Consider the following 17,513-nt stretch of genomic DNA (forward strand, 5'->3'; position numbering starts at 1 on the left):
CGCGCGCCACACACAGCACACGGCGCACGCTCGCACCACAAATACACCACACACTTGCACCACACACACCAAAAAACGCACCACACACATGCCGCACACACATCACACTTGCACCACACACACCACATACACACACACACAGTCCACACACACAACACAGACATACCACATACACACAACACCTGTCACACTCTCTCTCTCTCCCTCCCCACTGCATTTTATCCTGAGTGAACGAGAGGAGCTATTTAACTTATTCGAGCCAGTCAGGCTTCCAGAAAAAAAGGAAAACACAAAGGCCCACACTCTTACCAGAAAGACTAGAATGCATGGTCTTGTCCTTCTTAGCAAAATGAGGACCAACTTTTACGGAGCACTGGTGTCTTCAAAGAGCTTCACAAACATTAACTAATTAAGCCGCCCCCCCCCCCCCCAGCTGCTGAGGTCTGTGTAAAGCACGGTTGTCTGTGGTACAGATGAAGGAAGGAAGGAAGGTAAATGGCCGGCCCGGAGGCACAGGGCGAATCCAAAATGGGACAACAGCCCCAGCGCTCAGCTCCAGGTAGACCAGCCAACACGCTGACCTCTCTCTGCGAAGGGAGTCAAATTAGGACAGAAGGCGGGAACCAACTTTCCAGGTGCTAAAGGGTTAAGAAAGGAGGAAGACAGGGTGGCTGGCGGCTGGTGGCTGGTGACATGAGGTCACCTCCAGCTGACGTCCTGCCCTCACAGGGGGCACAGTCTGCTGGCTTCCTGCCTGTCACCCAAGACGGCCAAGCTGAATAGGCCAGGTGAGGCCAGGATGGGCCCAAACTGCCAGTGTCCACGGGGCCGGGGCAGCCACCACTTCTGCTCTCTTCACCCCGTGCTGGCAGATTCAGGCCTCAGAGAGGCTCATGGACTTAGTTCATTCATTTCTCATTTATGGGAGTGATTCATTATTGCCACATCAACGCACCTCACTCCCGGGCAAGAGTTTTCCAACACATCGCACTGACAAATCTTTCTGTATCTGAGAGAAAGTGCATACACTGTGTGAATTTACCAGTGGGATGGAAATTCTTTCTCAAGTGAAAGAGTTTCGAAGACCTGTATTTCCGTGTGGGCTTTTTCTGGAAGGCTGACCCTGGGCAGAATCTCTCCCCCCATTCAAACCCCTCCATAGAAGCAAGCATCCTTCCTCTCTGGGAAGGAGTCATGCACAGCAGGGCTTAACTTCAAAAGACCTGGTCCTTGGACCTGGAAAGAAGTGCTAGGCTCATTGTCTTATCATGGAAAATAACATTACTTAGTGGAGGCGCCTTCCTCCATCTTGGCCCCATCACTGCCTAGATCCACCCATCTAGGAAGAGGTTTGAAAGAGGAACTGCCCAACTCAAGACCAAGGGCAACAAAAACAACGCTGGCTTCTTTATTCATAGCTTGGGCTAACTGCTTGTCTTAGGTCTCGGTGATTATTTTGGCACATAATATGAAGCACAGAGAAATACATTCACCTTTTTGTGTGTGTGAGGGCATTAAAGAGAAGATAAATCTGAAGGCAAAAGAGACACAGAAACAGAAGCACCTAGATACACCTTATAGAAAAACTTCAGAAGAGAGAATGAGAATTATCTAGGACTTTGTTCTGAGCCCTTCATGGGAAATCTTACCCATTTTTCATTTTGCTTAAACTGGGATTTTTTAATGAAAGCCATTTCTAAAATGCTGCTGTGGACATTTTTGTAGTAGGCATGAACTCAGGGCAAATGTGTCATCTCAAAAATACAGTTTAACCAGGTGAGTTGTATTTAGGTCAAAGTGATTTGAAATGCTAGTTTAGATTAACTTTGATAGTCTCTTGCTAGGAACAATGTGAACACGTATCTGTACGAGGTTAAAAGGTACATGTTGGGTGTTCTTAATCAGTAGCTGTTGGTAATAGTATCAAGAGTTCAAATTCTGTGTCTGCTATTTACTCACTGAATGACCCCAGGCTAATTCACCCCTTCTAGACTTAGTGTTCCCATCTCTAAACAAAGAATACTTACCCCTCACAGGCTGTTATAAGACTTCAATGAGATGATGTCTACAAAACTCTAGTTCATAGGAAGCATTTCTTTGCCCCTGGATGTTTTTTTCCATAATTAATTTTATGCACCTTAGAAAATCAAATGATGACAAACTAATTCTAAAATTTATAGGTAGAGGCAAAAGACCCAGAATAGGCAACACAATATTGAAAGAGAAGAACGAAGCCAGAGGACAGGTACGACCCAACTTCCAATACTTACTGCAAAGCTGCGGTGATCAAGACAGTGTGTTATTGGTGAAAGAATAGACAAACAGATCAATGGAACAGAACAGAGAGCCCAGAAATAGAGTCAACTGATCTTTGACAAAGGAGCAAAGGTGGTACAATGGAACAAAGATAGTCTTCTCAACAAATGGTGTTGGAACAACTGGACATCCACATGCAAGAAATGAATCTAGACACAGACCTTACAGCCTTCACAAAAATTAGCTCACACTGGATCATAGACCTAAATATAAACTGCAAAACTATAAAACTCCTAGAAGATAACACAGAACACCTACATGACCTTGGGTATGGTGATGACTTTTTAGATACAACACAAAAGGCGTGATCCATGAAAGAAATCATTGCTAAGCTGAGCTTCATTAAAATTAAAAACTTCTGCTATGTGAAAGACAATGTCAAGAGAATGAGAAGACCAGCCACAACTGGGAGAAAATATCTGCGAAAGACACATCTTATGAAGGACTGTTATCCAAAATATACAAAGAACTCAAGAATAAGCAAACAACCCAACTAAAAAATTGGCCAAAGAGCTTAACAGACACCTCACCAAAGAAGATGTACAGAGAGGAAGTATGAAAGCAAGTTGCATATCCTATGTCATCGAGGAAATGGAAGTCAAAACAATGAGACACCAGTACATACCTATTAGAATGGCCAAAATCTGGAACACTGACCACGCCAAATGCTGGTGAGGAGTGAAGCAATAGGAACTTTCATTCATTGCTGGTGGGAATGTAAAATGGTACAGCTACTTTGGAAGGCGGTTTGGCCGTTTCTTATGAAATTGAACATACTCTTACCACAATTCAGTAAATCACACTTTTTGGTGTTTACCCAAAGAAGTCGAAAACTTAGGTCCACACAAAAGCTGTCCACGGTTACAGTGACTTTATTCATAAAGAACAAAACTAGGAAGCAACCAACATGTCTTTCGGTGGGTGACTGGATAAAGAAACTGTGGTACCTCCAGACAATGGAATATCATCAATCACTAAAAAGAAATCATCTATCAAGTCTTTAAGAGATCTGGAGGAACCTTGAATGCATGTTACTAAATGAAAGAAGCCAATCTGCAAAGCCTTTATACTGTATGTCTCCAACTGTATAGCATTCTAGAAAAGGTAAAACTGTGGAGACAGTAAAAAAAAATAACGGTTTCCAGGGGTTGAGGGCAAGGGGATACATAAGCAGAGTGCACAGGGTTTTTAGGGCATCCCCTCCATGGTGAGTATGTCATTACCTTGTGTTATTTATTGCACTTTGCAGATGCTGCATTTTTTACAAAGTGAGGGTTCAAGCCTTCAGTGGGGGGAGTCACTGCAGATGGGGTGGAAACAGAGAGCTAGAATCAGCCGTGGAGCCTGAAGATGGGACTGAGTTGCTGCAATCTCGTGATAAAACTTGACCGGATGAGGAATTGCTTCTTATGGATGAGCGAAGAAAGTGGTTTCCTGAGATGGAATCGACCGTTGGTGGGAAATACTGTGAAGTCTGTTGAAATGGCAACAAAAAATTTAGAATATCATATAAACCTAGTTGATAAAACAGCCGCGGGGTTTGAGAGGATTGGCTCCAATTCTGAAAGAAGCTCAACTGTGGGTATAATGCTATCAAACAGTGTCACGTGCCAAAGAAATCATTCATGAAAGGAAGAGTCGATCGATGCATCGGGCCTTCATTGTTGTCTTATTTTAAGAAATTGCCACCGCGGGGCGCCTGGGTGGCTCAGTTGGTTGAGCGACTGCCTTCGGCTCAGGTCATGATCCTGGAGTCCCGGGATCGAGTCCCGCATCGGGCTCCCTGCTCGGCGGGGAGTCTGCTTCTCCCTCTGACCCTCCTCCCTCTCATGCTCTCTGTCTCCCATTCTCTCTCTCAGATAAATAAATAAAAAATCTTTAAAAAAAAAAAAAGAAATTGCCACCGCCATCCCAGCCTTCAGCAACCACCACCCTGATCAGTCAGCAGCCCTCCAAATCAGGGCAAGAGGTTTCAGCCAGCAAAAAGTTATAACTTGCTGAACGCTCAGATGATGGTTAGCATTCTTTAGCAATAAAATATCTTTTTAATTAAGATGTGTACATTGTTTTTTAGACATAATGTTATTGCATACTTAGATTACAGTATAGTGTAAATGTAACCTTTATAAGCACTGGATATCCAAAAAATTCATTTGACTCATTTTATTGCGATATTCACTTTACTGCAATATTCACCTTTTTGCAGTGGTCTGGAACTGGACATGCAATATCTCCAAGGTATGCCTGTATACATTTGTCAAAATCGATAGAGTATGCAACACCAAGAGGGAGTTGTAATGTGAACTATGGACTCTGGGTGATTATGTCAATGTAGGTCCATTGATTGTAACAAATGTCCACTCATGTTGATAAAGAAAGTGGCTGTGCGTGTCGGGGGTGGGGGCAGGAGGTGTATGGGAAATCTCTGTATCTTCCCTTCAGTTTTCCTGGGAACACAAAAATGCTTTAAAAACTAAAGTCTTAATTTAAAAAAAATCAAATGATGATTTGGTTATTTTACTTAGTGGAGCTAATCCCAAGGATGTCTATAAGGTTATTGAAATTTGTATTTTTGTTTCCTAGATCTTTTCATTAGAAATAAGGATTGATAACAGATGTTGACTACACTTATGGTGGTGAGCATCGCTAATGTATAGACTTGTGGAATCACTGTGTTATACATCTGAATCTAATATAACAGTGTATGTTGATTATACTTCAATAATAATTTTTTTAAAAAGAAATAAGGATTGATGAAAGAAAAAGAGGAGGTTAGGGAAGGAAGGAAGGAAGGAAGCAAAGAGGAAGGGAGAGAGGGAGGGAAGGAAGGAAGGAAGAGGGAGGGAGGGGGGAGAAGATGATGAGCCCATGTTCAGCAAATAAGCATGAGCCCTTAAACTAGAGCTAACCCTACTTCATCCTAGCCTGTTCATCGACCCGTAAATCAGAAAGAAAGGAAAGGTCTTCCCCGCTGTTTGTTTCCTCACTCACTTGAGGTGCTTGCAGACACTTCCCCTGGACAAGCCATGGCCTGCTGCACCCATTTACGAAGCTCTTCTTTTTCTGGAAACAGTACACTGAATAAATACTCCTGGAATTAAAAATATGTAAAAGCACCCACATAGTAAAAATAACTAAAGAAAGAACTGCATTATACACAGTAAGAATTAGCTCAGTAAATATTTGTGGAATGAATTCTAGCCCTGAATGACATCTTTGGGCATAATGTACTCCACTTTCCGTGGGGCTGGCTGCCGAACTCTGACCCCAGGTCAACTTTTTGTGTTCCTGTTGTCACTGCACGGACAGGAACTGCCATTTCACGTCACCTGCCTTCCAGGGTCTAGAGTGCATGTTGCAGACCACGTCCATCACAGCCTCTGCTGGAAAGGTATATTCCAGACCGCTCCAAATGCCAAAGCCAGAGTTCTGAACAGATGCGCGTTGTAACTGACTTCTTCGGGAGGGAGGGGGAGACAGACGGGCTTCTAGAGAGGGGAGCGAGTGGGAGCAGGTGGGATTCCAGAGCCAGCTTGGGGGTAGGTAGAGCAGGGGTGGGGTCCAGTCTCTCAGGAGGGATGGAGTCGGTGGGGGAGAGGAGGGACAGGCCAGGGCACTCATGTCATTATTTTTCAAAGTGAGAGCCTAAGAGAAGGTGTTAAAGAGACAACAAATCTGTTACTTTGACTTACAAAGTCAACCAGTTGAGAAACCAAAACAGCGTAATAACTATATTGGCAGGAGGGAAGAAGAACAGATGGACGTCTCTAATTTTTATGACAGAAATATATAGATATTGCCATAAATGGGTATTTTTTAGGAGGTATACATATATATAACTTAGTAACCTGGCAGGGATTACCACAAGGATCAGAAACAGTGACAGTTAAAGATTGCATTTACAAGGGTTATTTCTGCAGAACTAGATAGGTGTGGAGAGGGTAGGGCAGGGAAATTCTTTTTTCCATGATAAACCTTCCTCCACGGTCAATACTCCCTGAGCCGTGTCTTGCTTACACAAGAAAGTTATGATCGGTGTTCGAAGGGCTCCTCACGCTGGTGTGTCAGCCCCGCTGGCTTGAGGGCCCATGACGGTGCATGACGGGAACCTCCCATGGGAGCCCAGAACAGCTGCTAGACCTCGCCAGCACCAGGGAACGCTACGCCAGGCACGAACAAATGAGTAAATCATAGAAGAAGAGTCTGTCTCATAACACATGTTATTCACGTAAGAGGCAACGCGGGCCGTTTGATAAGCACAGGAATATGCCCTCCTTGCTCGGGGCCCCGGCCAAGCCAATACAAAAGCAAAACTGGCCGTTCCAGGGTGACGCAGTCAAGCTGCTTCTCTCCGATACTCCTCCTAACTCCTGCATCCCCTCCTAACCTATTCTAATTTTAAAAATAAGAAATTGGTATTGAAAATATTGAACAATACATCAGACACAAATCATTTCCCAAAGTGGCCTTGGCTGGCACCACCACCCTGGTCCTCCCTGGAGTGGCCCAGGGATCATTTCATTTAGACCCCACAGAAATCTGCACCAAGGACAGATGCCTCAACTTACAGAACCTTCCAGCAAACCTTAGTCCTTTTGAGACTTAAATCAAGATCCCCAACAGAAAAAGCTAAGACAAACACAAACAACAACCAGATTCTAGTTTTCAACCAAGCTCAAAGAGCCTTTGTCAAAGCGAATCAAAGCTCTCCCGGTAGCCAGCTCATTAGGTTTAATCATCAACTGTGCTTATCAGATCCCTGATTTCTAAGTACCTTGAAGACAAAAGGTGCAAAAAAGAATCCTTGTGTGCTTTGGAGATTGATTTCAAAGCAGGCCTTGAGGTCACCTGCAGAGATGCTTTAGGCAGCAATTATAAGCAGGAAACAAAATGCACTCATTTGATTTCATAAAATTGGACAGGACCCCTGATGCAGACCTACCCTTGAAATCTAAGCGTGGCTTGAAGCGCCAGTTCATACATCATATTTATCTGAGGGTGGGGGGAAGGCAAAAGGTTGGGGCCTCCTCTGACCCCCCTGGAGGTGCTCCTGAATTGTGATAGCTGGGCTGAGACCAGAGGGGACCTGTCAGGCTTACCTGCTAGAAACAAATGCTCACCTTGCTGTCCAAGCTTCTGGAAAAAAGGGATCCCTTGGATTGTCTGAGTTTGGCTTTCCTTGGCCCATTCTGCATTACAATTTAGAGATTTGGGGTCTTTAGGTGGCGTTTAACTCAATCAGGGTGACGCACTTGATATATCTGAGAGTCAGGACCCAGATCCACGTTTCTAGTTCCATTATCCTATTCTGGGGAGAGCAAGCAAGAAGACCTACAGGTAGGTGATGATAAGAAAGAGTTAATATTGATGCAGGATCTAGTTACAATGTAGCTATAAAGTGCTCCCTTATCTTTGCCCCCTGCTCAAAATAAAGCTATTACCTTTCTAGCCCTGTCCGCCATGATGCTTAGCAGCCAGGGATGCATGGTCTCAGACATGTTTACCAAGTAAAACACTGACTTGAGGGGCGCCTGGGTGGCTCAGTCATTAAGCGTCTGCCTTCGGCTCAGGTCATGATCCCAGGGTCCTGGGATCGAGCCCCGCATCGGGCTCCCTGCTCAGCGGGGAATCTACTTCTCCCTCTCCCACTCCCCCTGCTTGTGTTCCCTCTCTCGCTGTGTCTCTCTCTGTCAAATAAATAAATAAAATCTTAAAAAAAAAAAAAAGAGTTAATATTATTATCAGTGAAATCTGCAGTAAAGCCCTTGATTTGCTGTCACCCTGAAGCTAGCCAAGGCATGGCATCTGATTGAAAAACCAAACAACCCAGAAGGCAAAGAATAAGTCAAAGAGCAAATGAAGTCTCTCCCAAAGGCCAAAGGAAGATTCCATCACAAGACACTGTAAACCTTCTTCCTACCTTCTTTTTCCACTCTCTCTATATCACATTTCAGTTTTTGGAGACTCTCTCCTCCCCAAACTTTTCTACCCTCTCCCAGGATGCTTGTATTACTTTCTCTCTCCCTTTTTCATACAACAGCAGTTCTCAAAGCTTTCTGTTGAAAATCCCACCAATTTCTCCCTTTCCGGGACTTGCTCTCTGTTCCTTCCCCTGTACTGTACCAAAAGATCAAGACCCAGCAGGTATTACAGACTGGGGGAGGGGGTCCCTGGAGGAGGACTGAGATCATGCGTGCATGTATAGTATGTAATCCCTGAAACGCTTTTGATACCATGTTGATGACCTACTATGTATTACACACCACATAAAACTCCTGAATGTAATAGGTGTCTAAACTGGGGTGTTCTAAGTATGCGCTGAGGTCACTGTTCCAGGGAGATGTGCCTTGATGAGAGGGTTTGATAATTAACTACATTTGGACAATGTGTTATCCCTTACACGTCTCCTGGAAATGCCCAATGCACATTAAATTTCTGATAATTCCTGTGGTAAATATGCATATTTGCCATTGGTCAACCTGGTGTTGCCCTAACTTATTTGATCACTAAACCTACTCAATTGTGGGGAAAGAAGTCGTAATGCCAGAGGCACACTTGACCCACACAAATCTAGAGAACAGATGCTTGTTCTGTGTTTGCAGGTGCTGGAGAACAGACGGGTCTCCACCCTGATTTATTGCATATTTTGGCAGTGTAGATATGGGCTTGATTATTCTTGATGGGGAGGTTTTATTCCCCAGGCATAGAAGACGGGTAAAGATGAGCCAATAAGACAACTCAGTGGTGGCTTTAGAACCGAGAGAGAAACCCATGATGGGACCCCAGCAGTGCTGGGGGGAGAGGGAGCCCCTGTGAGCCCCCCGGGGAAGGCAGAGAGGGGCAAGTGCCTCAGAGATCCGAAGGTCAGACCCGAACCCAGAAGCTAGCCCTGGCTTGCATGGGGGCAAACATGATGTAAATCCGCAGCACCACACTGAAGCCCTACATTGAAGCTTGCTCTAGACTCTGGCTGGTAACTAGAAACAGAAAAGTCAGTAAAGCAACTCGGTGCTACTGGATGAGATTTATCCTCAGAAATGGTTATGACTTTCCAAAAGCCCCCAGATCCTTTTGTTTTCTTTCTCACACTCCCTTTCTCCACCAACCCCACCCCCTCACTCAGCAGCATGGTTTCTTAAATCAAATAAACTTAGCATGATTGTAAGACCCGGAGAAGGTTGGCGAGCCTGACTTGCCTGAAGAAGGGAGTCCCTTCCAGCCTGGAGCCAGCCCCGGATAACCGGCATCGGGGCTGCTATTTTGAAAGGCGGCTTTGAGATATGTGGCTCTAGGCATTTTGTTATTTTGCTGTTTGCTTTTGGAACTTCTTGAAACAAACCTGAAAGAAGGGAAAACTCCTGTCTGAAACAGATTCCTTTTAGGATCCAAGAAATGACTCACACAGGCTGTTTTAGCATTTATGCTCCCCGTTGAGTTAAAATGATTAGACTCATGAATTCTATTTTTGAAATGCAGACTCTGTACCCAGAATATTCCTCCAGAACAACAACAAAAAAACTGGGAGGAAAATGACACCCCTATTTACATATTTGCTATATCTAAGTATATGCTATTTGCCCACTTACTTTGGTCTTTCATCGTCTATTTGTTCCATCAGATTAAAGAGCTCCAGCAAATTCTTCAGTAAAGTTGCCGAAACTGTTCTTTTTTTATATATATTCAAGTAGCCACTGTACAGTACATAATTAGTCCTTGATGTAGTGTTCAATGATTCATTAGTTAAGTGTAACACCCAAGGCTACATGCAAGCTAGTAATATAGAAAGTTCTATATTCACCAAATGTCCACTGACAGATAAATGGATAAGCAACATGAAGTATATATACTTGATGGAATATTATTTAGCCTTAAAAAGGAAAGAAATTCTGAAACATGTTACAACACGGATAAACCCTGAAGACACGATACTAAGTGAGATAAGCCAGTCACAAAACGCTGCATGGTTCCACTTACGTGAGGTCCCTAGAGTAGTCAAGTTCACAGAGCCAGAAAGCAGAACGGAGCTTCCCAGAGGCTGGGGCGAGTGGGGACTAGGGAATGACTATTTAATGGGGATGAAGTGTGAGTTTGGGAAGATGAAAAAGTGCTGGAGGTGGATGTGATGAGTGCTGTACAACAGTGTGAATGTCCTTAATGTCATCCAACTGTACATTTCAGGATGGATAAAATGGTAAGTTTTTGTTATGTATATTTCACCAAACACGCACACACGTTCTCTTCCCTCTGGGAGCAGATGTAGAACAATGCCCGTGGCCTGAAGCTGCCCCCTGCTTGGTTTTGATCTGAGCAACCCACTACTCCAGAAATAACCAAATTGCTTGCTCTTCAAAGCTAATGCCCAGCCGGACCTAAGTCCTACTTCATCACAGAACTGGCACGTTCCCACCGAGGGAGGTGGTTTTCTTACAGCATGTGATGGGCGGTCTTGGCAGGAGGCAGGTGCAAGCTTTCCTTCCTGGGGAAAAGTCCCAACCACAGAAATGTGATGGCTCCTGAGATTGTCTCAGTCACTGTAGTCGTTACATAAGTTAACGTGCGTACCCCTTTGTTCTTGCCTAATAAACAGCTGCGAGGGTTCATGGACACATGGCTCTCCATTCAGCCTTAAACTTCACTCTAATCTAAAGACTGCTCTATGTTTCATTTCAACTTGTGCAGCAAGCCCAAGTTTTTAAGCGTTTCGTTTGTTAGATAATTTTTGATTACTCCTATAAAGCAATGTTGCTCATAATAAAGGACTTCATGTGTCCCTATTAAGAACAACGAGCCACGCTAACCACAACCCTCAAAAGAAGTATTGTTATTTGGGATTTAAATAAAAAAATAAAGATCTTTGTTCTTGCCACTAGAGTAAAGGTCTTTTGAGAACTTCATTTTTGAAAGAGTCTCTGGCATGACCATAGACACAATAAACACCCATATCATATGTATTCTCATGCATTCCCTTTTAAAGCACATTGTGCATTTTAGAATTGCATGTTAAAAGATATATACGGCCAGGTGAGTGACCTCCGTAACATCCTCAAAACAATACTTGTTAAATATAATCTTCTTAACTAGATTTGCCCCGAGCATCTTAGTCATTGTACTCAAGTAGCCACCTTTCTCTATTTACAATGGACCCGGATGGATTTTGGAGAAGTAAGGATTGTGGGGGACTGAGTGTGTCAAACAGAGACCAAATTGTCAGATAAACTTTACAAGTTAAAAGTCTGCCACCTGTTTTTCAGACGCAGGCCATTCTCAATTTCTTAATTGGGGCGAATTTGGAGTGATGTTAAAGCACTCTGGTTGGCTTTATATTCTCACTTTTGGACCACTCCAGCTGATGTACCCTAGGGGCCAAGAAGGTGGGGAAGATGGATAAGAACTCAATTAACACCAGTTTCCAGGACCCCTAATTAGGAAGCTCTCTTTTTGGCCAGGACTGTGGGAGTTACCACATAATACAGTGTAAAGGGCGTGGGGTTTAGCTGGATTTGATTATTGCCACTTGAGCTGCAAGGCTGGGCACCATCTTGCACCAACCAAGACAACCGGCTCTTATAAGGGCAGAAAATTAACTTAGGCATGGTCATCTTCATCTCAGCTCTGTTGACCTCCCCCTGCCACTCTTTTCCACCATCCTTTAAAGTTTGGGCAGAAAGAAGAATGAGATTCTTTTGGAGATCCTAAGATAAGCCACAGGAAAGCCCCTCCCAAAAAAGTATATATTTTGTGGTCATAGAAGGCAGGCATGGTTGGAGCCCAGCACAGAAAAAAAAAAAAAAAGCCCAACGCAAACCCTAAAGGATGCTGGGAAAAGACCTCCCTGGTTCTCAGAATGAGAGCGTGGGGGGTGGGTATGAAGCGGTGTCCTTTGCTCTGGAAGGGCGGGTGGCCGACACAGGCATGTCCTGAACTTTTAGAAACTCTCTTGACTGGAAAGAACCAGATGAGATGGTGCAGGCAGGGCCAGCCCCTGATGAAGTTGCAAGCTAGGGCCTCTATATCCCCAGCGACAGATAGATGGCAGGTTAGGTGGGCAGTCAAGCAATAGCTGTGCTAAGACTTCAATGGTGGAAGGGAGCCAGGAAAAACTATAAGTTGGAAAGCTTTGTATGGGGGTACCACAGCAAGTGCAAAAGCCCTGAGGAAGGAAGGGCTTGGGGTGTTCAGCTAGCAACCCAGTGTGTGGTTGGAACAAAAGGAAAGAGAGACGTGTAGGTAGCTGAGCTTACCCATGGGCAAGATGCCCTCACTCAGAGCTCAAAGGGGAGGAGTGAAGGTGGTGAGGACTCCAAGCATCCTCTGGGGCACTCTCTGTTCTCACCTGAAGCCCTGGCCCACCCAGAAGGCCAGTGGACAAACCGACTCAACAGCCAGCAAGACTGACCTCCTGTCACTTGTACACACCACTGATGGAGGCTCATACCTGCCCCAGTATTCCCGTCATCCACCTTAAACGTTTCAAGCCATTTTCCACATACCATGTATAGCTTATTGTATTCTCAACAAAGAAGACCAAGCCAAGACCCCAGCCCATCCTCTCCACCATTCTGTTTTTCTTCATGGTTTAGTCAGCCCAGTCCTCCTCAACCGGGGGTGATTTTCCCCCTGGGAGACATTGGCCATGTTTGGAGACATTTTTGGTTGGCACAAATAGTATGGGGATGTTACTGGCATCTAACGGGTAGGGGCAGGATGCTGTTAACTTCCTACAGTGCATGGGACAACCCCCTAACAACAGAGAATTATCCCATCCAAAATGTCCATAGATGGAAAAGAAGAAAGACCATCCCAGGGAGATTACTGGGGAGAATTTTGTTCCAGAAAAAAAAATGGCCCAGAAGAAAGCTGGCTCAGCTCCTTTCAAAATTAAATACCTCCCTCCTTTGTCACACACTGGAAAACAAGTGAGTTTCTATTTCAGTCTGTGGGGTGGGTTTTCTGCCTGTTAGGCTGGCTTTTTTGGCTGATGCATCATGGACAGCTCAGTGTGGCGTGCTGTGTATCAGGAAGAGAAGTCCCAGAATGGGCCGGAGATATACACCTGGGCAGGTGGATCACCCTCAGAGCCCCCAGAAGCTGGCACACACCCAGCTGGGTCCTCCCCAGGGGAAATGACTGGAGGCAAGGCTTAAAGCTGTAGGGACTTCCTGGCATCATAGGTTTGCCCTTTTAGACTTTTCCCCTCCTTTCTTGCATGGCCACAGGGGCTCCAAAATTCAAAGCAGGGGTGTATCTAAAAATACCCTTGAATAGATATGTCAGCAATGTCATTGTTATGGGCTGAATTGTGTCCCCCTCAAATTCGTATGCTGAGGTTCTAACCCCCAGGACCTCAGAATGTGACTGTATTTGGAGGTAGGGTCTTTAAAGAAGTGATTAAGGTAAAACGAGGTCATTACGGTGGGCCCTAATCCAATATGACAGGTGTCCTGAGAAGAAGAGGTAGATTAGTTCACAGACACGCACAGAGGGATGACCATGTGAGGACACAAGGAGAAGACAGTGTCTACATACCATGGAGAGAGGTGTCAGGAGGAACCAGCCCTGACACCCTGATCTTGGACTTCCACCCTCCAGACTGCGGGATAATAAACTTTTGTTTAAGCCCCTAGTCTATGTTACTTTGTTGAAGCAACCTAGCAAACTAACACAGCAGTCTTAGAGCTGAGAGGGGTTCAGGAATTCTCCCATGCACCCTGCTTCCCAGAACCACCATCTCCTGTGGACATAGTCGGATCACTGCTGGGAGCCAGGGGGACCTCATGACTCAAGAATTTGTTTAGCAGGACGTATTAGTTTCCTCCTGCTGCTGTAACAAATCACCACACGCTTGGGAGTTATAAACAATAGCGATTTATTCTCTCACAGTTCTGGAGGCCAGAATCCAAAAGCAGTCTTCCTGGGCCGTGCTCTGTCCCCAGGCGGCTGGGAGGGCCTGCTGCCTTGCCTCTCCCGGCATCTGGAACTGCGTTCCTTGGCTCGCACCCCTCCTCCATCATCACGTTACCTTCTCCTCTTCGGTCTGCGTCATATCTCCCTCTGTCTTCCTTTCATGAAGCCCGAGGTGGTATGCAGGGCCCACCTGGATCATCCAGGATACTGTCCCATCTCCAGATCCTTAATCACATTTACAAAGTCCCTCTCACCATGTAAGGGAACACATTTGCAGATTCCAGGGATTAGGACATCTTCGTGGCCAGGAGTATTATTCAGCCTACCACAGGCCTCAAGGCAGGTTTCTTGTGTCAGACCGTTCCACTGGTCACCAGCCAGCCCGGGGGGGCAGGTGGCCAAAGTGGCAAAATTGTGAGACACAACCTAACTTGGCAACCTGTGGATTAGAGAAGCTGGGGTATGGCCGACCCTCTAGTGGGCCATGCTTACAAGTTGGCCCAGAATATTTTCCTCATATTTTTGAAGACAGCTTTGGATGAAAGGAAGAAAGGTCAGATAACAAGCGCAGTGTTAAGGATGAGACCCTTCCCTTGGGCCAGAAGTCACCCACTCTATTGAAGGAAGGTAACAAGCAGAATCCAAGAGACTTGGAAAATTCTGGAAGGGGTGACATCCCCATCCCCACACCTCCTCCTTCCCCACAAGGTTGTGCAAAGTACTGCTTAGGGGAGGTGAGCACACGCCCTTCTCTGCCACCCTAGCCTGAGCATGGCCGGGTGCAATTTGCAAAGTGTTTGTGGAGGTTTGGCTTGGCTCACGTTCTTTCCCCGACCCCGCAGTTTTCCCCCTAAAAGCATGCCTTTAAAGAAGTGGCCCCCAAATAGTCACAGGGAGCTCTAATACTAACAAACACATCATTAAACATATACGACTTCCTTCCAGTACATTCCGTCCAGATGCAAGAGGACAGTTAAGACTTTTATTTTCAGACCACCCTCATTACTATTCCCGCCCACTCTCGGTTTATTAAGTTGCCTTCGGGCGAAAACAAAAACAAAAGAAGTCATAAAGATCTAAGCTGCTGCTTCTCCTTTTTCTTTTCTCAATTAAATGAAGCTAAGGAGGCAATCTCCAGTTCCAGAAAACGGCTGAAGACATCTCCTCATTTTCTCTATTTTGCAGGTCCGGAGAAGCTGAGGCTGTTCGTAAGCCTTGGGGACCTCCCAAGCAAAGTCCCCTTCCCGGGAGGAACAAAGGCTTCGAGCTGTCAAGCTGGCCAGAGCCTGCTGCCCACCTGCCCACTTCTACCAGGGCCAAGTGGGGTGGGCTGAACTGTGTCCCCAAAAGAGCGTGTTGAAATCCCGACCCCCAGTACCCATGAATGGGATCTCACTTGCAAATATAATCAAGTTAAGATAGATCAGACTGAATCAGGCTGAGGCCTACATCCACTGACTGGCATCCTCATAAGAAGAAGGAATTTGGACACGGACACACAGAGGGAGGATGGCGTGGGGATGCGGGGACCCGGGCACAGCGCCCTGCGATGGGTGTGCTGGTCTGCACACCCCGGAGAAGCCAGGACGGCCCGAGGCCTCCAGAAACCAGAAGAAAGCAAGGACGGAATCTCCCTCTGAGCCCCCGAGAAGAAATCAACCATACTGACACCTTGATTTCAGACTCCTGGCCTCCAGAACTGGGAGGCAATTAATTTCTGTTGTTTTAAGCCGCTCAGTCTGTGGTGGTCTGTGCTTTACAGCAGCGCCCCTAGCAAATGACACACAGGGTTAGACCCTAAGACGCCCCTTTTGGTCCCTTGAACACAAAACCTGCTGTCTGGCTTCTGCTTCTCCCGGCCATACCCCGGACCCTAGAGCTTCTCCCGGCCTCTCTGGACGTTTCCTAAGCCTGCTTTGGGCTGCAAATCTGAGTAAGAACCACCAATGGCCTCATGGGGGTTGACCAGCTTTGAAGGGGGAGGAAATGGAATGCCTCGTTCCAGCCCTTCCTCCCCCAAGTTCTCTTAAGGTAGGGGAGAAAACAAAACATAGTACGTGGTCCCATTTTTGGAATTATTTTGCCATACCTTGTGTTATGGGCTGAATTGTGTTCACGTAAAATCCATGTTGAGGTCCTCACCCCCAGTACCTCTATGAAAAGTAACTGTATTTAGAGAAAGAGATTTTTAAGAGGTGACTAAGGTAAAATGCAGCCATGAGGGTGGACCCATCTCTAATCTGACTGTGTCCTCATAAGAAATCAGAACACAGGGGCGCCTGGGTGGCTCAGTCAGTGAAACGTCTGCCTTCGGCTCAGGTCATGATCCCAGCGTCCTGGGATGGAGCCCTGTATCGGGCTCCCTGCTCAGCGGGGAGCCTGCTTCTCCCTCTCCCTCTGCCACTCCCCCTGCTTGTGCTCTCTCTCTCTCTAATAAATAAATGAAATCTTTTTTTAAAAGAGAGAGAGAGAGATCAGGACACAGACAAACACAGAGGGATGACCATGCAAGGACATAGGGAGAAGATGGTGTCTACACACCAAGGAGAGAGGCGTCAGAAGGAATCAGCCCTGCCGGCACTTTGATCTTGGACTTCTGGCCTCCAGAACTGTGAGCAAATACATTTCTGTCATTTAAGCTCCCAGCCTATGGTACTTTGTTATGCAGTCCAATCTAACCACTACACACTGGGCATTTCTGTGTCTCCGGTGGATCATAAACTCCTGAGCACTAGAACTATGCCTCTTCATCTTCAAATTCCCAGCATTTAGAATGTGCCTGGCACGATTAAAAGGCATAAGAATGATAATGATAATAAAATAATACCGATAACTATCATTTATTGAGCCTTTACTATGTGCCAGGCCCTGTGTCTAGAACTTTATACTTAATCCTCATGGCCATAATGTAGGCACTATAATTATCTCCATTCTAAAAATGAGGATCCTGGGGCACCTGGGTGGCTCAGTCAGTTAAGCATCTGACTCTTGATTTCGGCTCAGGTATGATCTCAGGGTTGTGAGATCGAGCCCTATGTCAGGTTCTATGCTGGGCACAGAGCCTGCTTAAGATTTTCTCTCTCCCAGATATTTGCAAATGACATATCAGATAAAAGGCTAGTATCCAAAATCCATAAAAACTTATCAAACTCAACACCCAAAGAACAAATAATCCAATCAAGAAATGGGCAGAAGACATGAACAGACATTTCTGCCAAGAAGACATCCAAATGACCAACAGACACATGAAAAAGTGCTCAACATCGTTCGGCATCAGGGAAATCCAAATCAAA

The 17,513-nt window shown here is 45.6% G+C and overlaps 1 protein-coding gene and 1 non-coding gene across 3 annotated transcripts in view; one reads left to right on the forward strand and one right to left on the reverse strand.

Moving 5' to 3' along the window:
- The window catches only part of PSMG1 (proteasome assembly chaperone 1), a 475,801-nt gene that overhangs the window by 285,623 nt on the left and 172,665 nt on the right, over positions 1 to 17,513 (reverse strand). The window lies entirely within an intron of this gene.
- Positions 7,684 to 7,814, forward strand: LOC115938945 (small nucleolar RNA SNORA63). The gene has a single exon (XR_004073925.1). It is a non-coding gene; the product is annotated as a small nucleolar RNA SNORA63 (small nucleolar RNA).

This window comes from Leptonychotes weddellii, chromosome 1 (assembly GCF_054177405.1).
Source record: "Leptonychotes weddellii isolate Sample4059 chromosome 1, ASM5417740v2, whole genome shotgun sequence".
NCBI classification, from domain to species: domain Eukaryota; kingdom Metazoa; phylum Chordata; class Mammalia; order Carnivora; family Phocidae; genus Leptonychotes; species Leptonychotes weddellii.